Here is a 10,029-nt window from a genome sequence, read left to right as displayed (position 1 = left end):
CTTACTTGAGGGTACACTCGGGCACACTATTCTATCTAGTTTCTCTTCCTCTTGTTATTTAGAAGTTTTTATCCTCTTGTTATTTTCAAGTATTTATAGTCTACATATGAAAGATTTATTCTAATATTATTATTGTTCTTAAATTCCTCTTGTAGTTTTTCCTTATTTCCTTTCCTCACTGGGCTATTTTCCCTGTTGGAGCCCTTCAGCTTATAGCATCCTGCTTTCCCAACTAGGTTTGTAGCTTAGCAAGTAGTAATGATAATAATAGCTCTGTTGCTATACCTCGATTATTAACTAAAGAACAAGAAATTTTTTTTTTTTCAACCAATTCCAAGGACAGAAAAGGAATACTTCGTAAGGTATACAAGGCTACAGAGTCCATGGCTGATCTGTCCTTGATAATTCTTATTGCCAACAGAACACCTTGTGGCAGCCTATGTCTCTAAACCAGCTTGCCTTTTCCAGAATCAATTTAGACCGTAGGCAAATTTGGAGTCTGTGTGACAACCATGTACGTACTTGGGTTAAGGTTAGGGATAATTCGGTGGACCTTTTGATGGACCTTAACCTTGATCTCTGTCCTAGAACTTTCAAAATTGAATCATTTCCACGTCTCAACACAACTATTAATCCCTGAAAGTTTCACTAATCTATGAGTAAAATTGTGGCCAGGAAGTTATTCACAAAGAAACAAATAAACAAACGGACAATCTAATAAGATCTAAAAAGATGCCTTGTAAGTTTACAGATGATGAATATTAAAAAAAAAACAACAACAACAACAACAACAACTTGTAAGTGAAGTAAAAGGAAAAAAGGAGAGAGTCTAAAAAAATAGATACAAGAGTGACTGTTAAACCAAGAAATGGAAGTCATGTCCTAATCTGGCGGCTTACGCATTGCTTGAGTAATGCTTAAAAAATCAAAGGAGCCTTGGGGGACAATATCATGCAAGAGATAAAGAAGAAATCGAAACTCTTTTAGAGAAAACTTATCTTCTTCATTATTCAATTTTATTTGTATTCTTGCGAAGTTAGAGATACAAAGGTTAAAAGCTTATCGACAACTCTACGTCGTAGAACGAGGCATGAGAAGTTCACGGTACTTAACCTTATCTCGGTTACAGATAAAGCTTTGCGATATTCAACGGCGCCCGTGTATATAAAAGACCAGTCTGCCACCACAACGTCAATTCACTCACTCGGAGAGCAGCAGCAACAAAGCAAGCCAGTCTACGAAGATTCAAAGTCTTTTAAACCAGAAGTTAAACCTCATTGCTCCAACAGACAGTTTCTGGGAGTCAAACTGGTTAAACCTGACGAGAAAAAGGCGTTTCTTTATCTACTACGAGGCCAAAGTTTGATTGCAATTACCCTAGAAGGTGAAGCAGCTATTTGACAAAATGGTACAGCAAGAATTCGTACAGGAGGAGGTCCAACTCAGGAGAAAGAATTATCTTGGTAAGTATATTAAATTCTTATGCTTAATGACCATAATTTCTTTTATTTTTCATTAATTTGTTTTGAAGAAGATTCATAGGCTATCCATTTTCTATATATAAAGTTGACCATACATTTTCTATAATGCTAAAGTTGGGATAACTTAAACAAATATAGATTTTCAACTATCTCGTCTACCTGTTTTAAGGATTGTTCTTTCTTTCATATCAATACGTTACTTTTCTCGTATTTTCCCCTTACTCTTATGAAATTTAAAGACATTTTGATCATCTTACAAATGTTTTGTGAAATACAACTAACTCCTGATCTATCAAATAAATCAGGAAATCAACTTTAAGTGGTTAACGAGTTAAGATTCAGAAACAAAAATATTCGGTAATATTCATGCACCACTTTTAAAAGTCTGTTTGTACTGTTCCAATTACAATACTATAATCAATATTTTGTAATTTACCATAATGATAATTAATAATCCAAATTCCATCACTGGGTACCTCTTATAAGACAGACTATTAATTTTCCTGATTTAGTTAGTGATACAAAAAACTTATCCTGTTTCAAAACATAGGAAATGGCTAATTTTCTCTTCTTCCCCTTTCAGAACCAGCAGACGTCAGGACCCGCAGCCGGTCGTCGGACAGCACATGCAGCGAAGCCAGCGTCAGCAGTGTCAGCAGCATTGACAGCACGCACAGCGTGGGGTCCATGGACTCCACCAAGCAGAAAAAATCAAGCAAGAGTTTGGCTAAAAAACTATTCAAGAAACACGAGAAGAAGAATATCTTGATGACCAATACTCTGCTTTCTTACATGTCAGTGGATTCTTGAAGGAAATACTCTAAATGTAAACTAGGAATTTAAGGATCTATTTATTCTAATTTAACATATTCTTTTGTTTTAAGTAATATCCTTTGTTCATTATTTATTCATCAATAGTACTAGGAACTGACTGTATGGCTATTACATAGCAATACTCTTTAAGTATGTTATCCTTGTTTGATACGTTACTCACTGTAGACTAATGTTTCATATATAACACTTGATCACATATTGTAATCCATGGTCTTAAATGCCAATATGTATAGGCTAACTACATCATACACATTCGTAAATAAATCATATTAAAATATTTTGTATGTCTTTTATCCTAAAAAATGGAAATACAACATATCAAGTATACTATAATAAACTATTTCAAGATTGAAAAACAGATTTTGGCTGTATTGAAGGCCATAAGATTATAATAAAATATGAAATTGTTTGAGAATTTCTTTAGTATGGGCTATTCAACATAAAATCTATAAATTTGATTGCAAAACTACCAAACACGAGAAGAAAAATAGGAATTATTTATTATTACATTCATTGCTAAACATTATTTAGTTAGTCCAACAATGATTGATATAGCCTACTATTAAGACAATGGTTGTTGACCGCTCTGAGAAAATAACATATTTTCTTAATTCTGAAATTTGCTGATTAAAATAGTTTTGGGAAATTTGTATTACTGTAAAATAAAACCTGTAATATTTCTGAAACTCATTGAAAAGCTGTAGATTACTTTATTAGGTTGACATGATAAAAAATGATTCACAGAAGAAAGTCTTGCATTGTTTTTACTATAGTTTACGCAATAATAGTTTTCTATGATCGAATTATTAGAAAACGTTCTTTATCGTAGACTTAAATATTAGTACGAACTATTTACTCCTCTATTCTTGTATTTAATTTTGAATAATAAACAATTCACACATAAAACTCAGTTGAGAAAAAATATGTTAAAAGGATAAATAAGCTTACAGCCCAGGTCAGGACTAGATTTGACGTAAGAGAATGGAATATATATGCTTATAGGTATATCTTTCGAAATAATCTGACCTAATCTACTTCGAAAATTAGTAGTATCAGACTTATAAAAGATCTACTTGGATTACAAGAAGTCGGAATTACTAAATGAAAAGTAGTGGTTATTGTAATGAAAACATAGAACGAGAAAATACATTAGTATGACGTAACCTAACCTTACCCCTTAACCTAACCTAGGGCACTGGTTCATCACTAGGCTAATTAAGAAAAGAGGAGAACATATAGGATTTACCACCCATTACCTCTGTTCCATAACCATACATACAACGACATATCACTTTTGAAATCTTCAATGAAACACCTGCATACTAGGCTAGGCCTAGCCTACTATACTAACCTTATGTTATTCAGAACGAAAAGTGGTAGATGGTGATTCGACTACCTTCATAACACTGCCCATGGCAAGATTAAAACAGAAATAGCGTGATGTCACAATAAAACATTACTTGAAGATGGTTCTCACAGAAAATAAAAATAGCAACCAGTGGCTTCGAGTGATAAATATACCGTGAGTTAAGAATCAACAGTGCATTCGTAAAACAACCACACTTAGCAAGTTATTAACGTCAACTGAGACTAGTTATCTGGATCTGGAAATTGCTTGAATTCCAAAAATTTAGTTGAGTTGGCGAATTTATAAAAAAGTTAGAGTTCAATATCATTCACGTTCACCCTTGTCAATATGAAAAAAACAGACTACGGTATGATTTTTGTTTGTTCACAATGTTCACTAAAAATTATTGGAAGCCCCATCACGTGACACTCTTCAAATTTCATTGGAATTTAAAACAAATCTGCTGGACTAGTAATATATATAAATATATATAGGTAATTATTAATTTCCGATAGAATATAATATGATTTTCAAATCAAGAAGATTTTACAGCAAAGAAGAAAATTTTCATACCTCCCCTGGGTTTAAACTGTAATATCTAAAATGTCGTTTACATGTTTGAAGGTTGCCATTAAGTGGCAGCAGAAAGGAACAGAGCAATATTTTAAAGATTTTAAAGGGTATTATGAATGACAGAGACAAGGGACAGTGACATTGCCCTAGCTAGCAGGACAATGTCCTAGAGATTTACCATATATAATGTACATAGGATCAGTGCCTACATCCCCTCTCCATCCAAGCTAGGGCGAGGGAGAGCCAGGCAATGGCTGCTGATGACTCAGCAGGTAGACCTATAGGCTCCTCCAAACCCACATCCTTAGCTCACAAGGCTGGTGAGGTTACATACGTTGAATAAACCATCGAGTGGGACTCGAACTCCAGTCCGACGAGCACCAGGCATGGACGCTTCCAATAGGTTACCACAACTTAAGGGCTGAATGTATATGAATGTGACCAATCCCTAAGTCCCTTTTCCAGCCTCAAGCTAGGACCAGGGAGGGCCAGGCAATGACTGCTGATGACTCAGCAGGTAGGCACCCATAAACGCTCCCCGCTATCCCTAGCTCACAAGGACGGTGAGGTTACATACACTGCTAGAAACTATTGGGTACTAGCAGGGCCCAAATTCCCATCTACCATATTGTGAGACAGGATACTACAAGCCAATAATGACTTACTACTATAAGTTTTGAGTCTTTTTCCAAAGATTGAGTTAAAAGATTTTAGCATATATCTAATTGTGCATCGATTAAAGACAATAAGATTTTCGATTAGTAGGTGTTACTGGTTGGGGGTGTTGCAAGGGGTCTAGACTAGTCCCCTAATAAGTAAAGACACTGCATTCTAGGTTAGGTTAAGGGAGTCAAGTTTTCTATGCCTACTAATGAAAGTGCAAGACTAGATATCTACCAAAATTTGTTGAAAAGCCACACTGTAGGCCTACTGATGTCTAATAAACACTAGATTCTCCGGTATTACATACACATACTGTATAATTTAGGTTCTCTAGAGCCCTTTGCCACTTTCTTCTACTGCTATGCTGCTTTATATACAATCAAGCAGGTAGTAATTTTCTGTATTCCTTTTTTTTTTTTTTTTTTTTTTTTTTTTTTTATTAAACACTATCTGTCTTAAAATAACAACAGTCTACATTTCTGTCACGATCTACAGACCTTGACTTATTTAGCTAAAGGCTTGGTTAAGTTTACCTTTTTTTCTTATTGACGTTGCTTCTTTAAAAGGTAGAAGTTGTGTGCAATTCTCATCAACGTATGTGCCGCACTATACATGGTAAAACATAATGTGTAAGCAATTTCACTTGCTCTTCTTTTATGGGTTGCCACAGTGTTGCCAACGTTTGGTGGACTGCCACGTTTCTTATGAAGTCTTGATGGCAATACTATTCAGAAATGAATAACTGTCGTGTCCACCAAATTATCAATTTTTTTTCCACGGATAACAACGTTATGTCATAAAAATACTGTAGCTAATGCTTATTTGCTTATTGGATCCTTCTATCTGGTTACGGCTCATTTTCCCTTTACCTAGACATACACCGAATAGTTTGGCCTATTCTTCCCACATTCTCCTCTATCCTCATACACCTGACAGCACTGAGATTACAAAACAATTCTTCTTCGCTCAAGTGGTTAACTACTGCAATGTAATTGTTTAGTGGTTACTTTCCTCTTGGTAAGGGTGGAAGAGACTCTTTAGCTATGGTAAGCAGCTCTTCTAGGAGAAGTACACTCCAAAATCAAACCATTGTTCTCTAGTCTTAATTAGTGCCATAGCCACTGTACCATGGTTTTCCACTGTCTTAGGGTGGAGTTCTCTTGCTTGACGGTACACTCGGGCACACTATTCTATCTTATTTCTCTTCCTTTTGTTTTGTTAACGTATTATATAGGAGATATTTATTTTAATGTTGTTACTGTTCTCAAAATATTTTATTTTTCCTTGTTTCCTTTCCTCATTGGGCTATTTTCCCTGTTTGAGCCCCTAGGCTTATAGCATCCTGTTTTTCCAACTAGGGTTGTAGCTTAGCAAATAATAATAATAATAATAATAATAATAATAATAATAATAATAATAATAAAGGCACAGGGTTAACGCATACACATTTATACACACGTATATGCACGCATACGAAGAAGTCTACAATAGACTGGATGAAATTGCTTCAATGAAAATATATTATAACTTTTAGGCCTAAAATACTGAAAAATTTATAGGTCTCAGGCGTAGTATAGGTTATGATATAGTATTTACGAAGCAATTAAATCCGTAGAGGGTACAAAACATCTTTTAGAACAGGTAGAGAAACAAGAAAAGATTACGTGAGCAGAATTTGAACTTGGCTTTACGTTTGTCCAGCCAAGAGTAATTTACTATCTGAGGGCTAATGGAGGATAAGAGAGAACAATAAAAGTTGTTTATACGTATAATATATTTATTAGTATTTTCTATCAAAATATCTCACATGGTGATATAAAAAGACACGTTTTAGAAGCTGTACAGTAAGTGCAAGTGGTGTTGTAGCCAGTGATTTTAGATTTCTGGAAGAGTTGTAAACGTTGTAGAGGACTTGCAGTCAGTGCATGTGGTGTTGTAGCCAGTGATTTTAGACTATTGGAAGTATTATGAACATTGTAGAGGACTTGCAGTCAGTGCATGTGGTGTAGCCAGTGATTTTAGATTTCTGGAAGTATTGTGAACATTGTAGAGGACTTGCACAGTGCATGTGGTGTTGTAGCCAGTGATTTTAGCCTTCTGGAAGCGTTGTAGAGGACTTGCAGTCAGTGCATGTGGTGTTGTAGCCAGTGATTTTAGACTATTGGAAGTATTATGAACATTGTAGAGGACTTGCAGTCAGTGCATGTGGTGTTATAGGATTTTAGCCTTCTGGAAGCGTTGTAAACGTTGTAGAGGATTTGCAGTCAGTACATGTGGTATTGTAGCCAGCGATTTTAGCCTTCTGGAAGCGTTAGAAACATTACAGAGGCTGTCTGAAGAAAGAACCGCAAGTCATTTGAGCCTTCTGGAAGCATTATACATGTCATAGGGGTGTTTCATAAGTAGAAGTGGTCTTCTAGCTATTGATTTTAGCCTTTTTAAAGTATTGTAAGCTCTGTACAGCTGTTTGGGCGAAGAATTGCCAGTGATTTGAGCCTTCTGGAAGCATTGCAAACGTCGAAGAGGCGGAAATGTATCTATTCCAAATAAGATAAACTAATAGAATGAGATTTTCTCGATATAAAAAAAACGGCAAAGACCCGGTACAAATAATCGATGAACATAAGACGATACGAACATAATATAAATAATATTTGGGAGTAATAAATAGATCCTTAAAATCCTATAGATAAACAAAGGAGTCCCTTCAGCAATCCACAGACATATAGGACAGTAGAGTGTTGGTCATCAAGATATTCTTCTTCTCATGTTTCTTGAAGATTCTTTTGACTAAACTCGTCTTTGATTTACTTCGCTTTGAAGAGTCAAGGCTGCTACTGTCAGCACTGCTGACGCTGCTGACGCTGACTTCGCTGCTCGTGCTGTCCGAGGAGCGGCTGCGGGTCCTGACGTCATGGGGCTCTAGGAAAGGAGAGAAGGAATTCCAATATGTTATTCAAAAGAAGAAGAATGAGAAGAAGAAGACTGTATCTTGGGAAGGGTTTAGTATTTCAGGTTTAAGAGGAAGATTTCTTCTTCGTATATAGAAATTGTTTTTATGTTGAACAGGCTGACATAAGTCTCTTTTTTATGCTTTATATATGAAATGTTTGTTTTTATATTGTTATTGGTTTTAAAATATTCTATATTGATTATTCAATAATTCTCATATCTTTTATCTATTCCCTTATTCCCTTTCCTCACTGGGCTATTTTTCCCTGTTGGAGTCCTTGGGCTTATAGAATCTAGCTTTTCCAAATGGGGTTGTAGCTTAGCTAGTAACAACAACAACAACAACAACAACAACAATGAATACATAAAATTTCTCTTATAATTCTTACTTTAAAAATGAAATATATTGGCACATTTTAAACCTTGATTTGAATTGGGTAAAAAGAAAAAGTTTATGCAAAAAGTCCCTTAGAAATATTTTCATAAATTGATTGACTTGTTATATTCCACTAAACCTGGAAATGTAGGTCTATTGCCAGAAATAGATATACGTCAGTGTTGGAAGGAAAACTGAAATGTATTAAACTTACCTAAATACTTCTTGATGTCAGTGTGGTCTTCATTTTGAACAAAGTGTTGCTGGACCATTTTGATTTATTTCTAAAGCAGCTGACTTGAATTTAGTAGGTTTCTCTAAGGGATTAACACTGAATGAAGATAGCTCAATTTACGTCTGCGCTTTAGACTGGTTACAGGAGAATAATATATGAAATTTCCTGGTCTGTGAATACTACTCTATTCTTCTTCTTCTTCTTCTTCTCAGGCTGCGAGAGACGAAAGTGAATTGGTGTTGCTGTCGGTGGCTGGCTTTTTATATGCGCAAGAACGGCTAATGATAACAATTTTTTATCTATTACGAAGATAAGGATGTTCTAGACGTCTCTAGGACATTCTGTGTAATATTCATGACGAGTGGCATGATCCATGTTATCGGAAGAAAAAAATATAATTGCTATATCTTTATTTTTTTCCCTTGAGATAATGGAATTTCAAGGTATTCGTCGATCACAGATTAGGTTGCGAGGAAAGGCTTAATTTATATATATTTGATTCAGACTTATTAAAAAAGAATTTCTTTAAGAAAAGGAAGAAAGTTTAATCTTTTTATTTTAATTAGGTGACGGTCTCTGATTTAGTGTTAATTTGTTCTCATCATTTATTTATTTCTTTATTTCCTTTCCTCACTGGGCTATATTTCCCTATTGGAGCCCTTGGGCTTATAGCACCATGCTTTTCCAACTAGGGTTGTAGCTTGGATAATAATAATAATAATAATAATAATAATAATAATAATAATAATAATAATAATAATAATAATAATAATAATAATAATTTCAACTTTATTTGTCAGTTGAACGATTCACAAACATATCATAGTATATTGATGATTTAGTATATTTACCTTCTTATTCTTTATATATCTTTGCTTCGTTATAGATAATTAAAGAGCTATATTTTGCTAAGAAAAGTAGCAAGTGAATTTTTTTTTTTTTAATTATGAGAGTAGCTCCGTTGGAAAAGGCAATATACTTAATGCCTTTTTCTTTTTTAGTTTCTTCTGGTAATTATTTCCTTGTTTTCTTTCCTCACTGGGCTATTTTTTCTTGTTGGAGCCCCACGGCTTAGAGCATCTTGCTTTTCCAACTTGGGCTATAGCTTACCTTGTAATAATAATAATGATAATGATAACAATAGTAACAGTAATAGCAATAGTAATATTAATAGTAATAGTAATAACACCAACACCAACACTAAGAATAAGAACAAGAACAATAATAATAATAATAATAATAATAATAATAATGATAAAAACAGTAACAGTAATAGTAATAGTAATAGTAATATCACCAACACCAACACCAGGAAGAAGAACAAAAATAATAATAATATTAGTATCAATAATAATAATAATAATAATAATGATAATAATAATGATATTAATGATAACAACAGTAATAGTAATAGTAATAGTAATATCACCAACACCAACACCAAGAAGAAGAACAAGAACAACAACAATAATAATAATAATGATAATAATAATAGTAATAATAATAGTAATAGTAATAGTAATGGTAATAGTATTAGTAATATTAGTAATAACACCAACACCAAGAA

At 34.0% G+C, this 10,029-nt stretch overlaps 2 long non-coding RNA genes across 2 annotated transcripts; one reads left to right on the top strand and one right to left on the bottom strand.

Moving 5' to 3' along the window:
* Nucleotides 1-437: 437 nt before the first annotated feature.
* Nucleotides 438-2,592, top strand: LOC137641420 (uncharacterized). The gene is made up of 2 exons (XR_011044513.1): nucleotides 438-1,463; nucleotides 2,065-2,592. It is a non-coding gene; the product is annotated as an uncharacterized lncRNA (long non-coding RNA).
* Nucleotides 2,593-6,685: 4,093 nt separating this feature from the next.
* Nucleotides 6,686-8,728, bottom strand: LOC137641419 (uncharacterized). Its single transcript, XR_011044512.1, has 3 exons — nucleotides 8,442-8,728; nucleotides 7,126-7,821; nucleotides 6,686-6,993 (listed from the first exon to the last, which is right to left on the bottom strand). It is a non-coding gene; the product is annotated as an uncharacterized lncRNA (long non-coding RNA).
* Between the last annotated feature and the right edge of the window lie 1,301 nt (nucleotides 8,729-10,029).

This window comes from Palaemon carinicauda, chromosome 5 (assembly GCF_036898095.1).
Source record: "Palaemon carinicauda isolate YSFRI2023 chromosome 5, ASM3689809v2, whole genome shotgun sequence".
Classification (NCBI taxonomy): Eukaryota; Metazoa; Arthropoda; class Malacostraca; order Decapoda; family Palaemonidae; genus Palaemon; species Palaemon carinicauda.
Note: the sequence above shows the minus strand (reverse complement) of the source record. Positions and strands in the feature narration are given on the sequence as shown.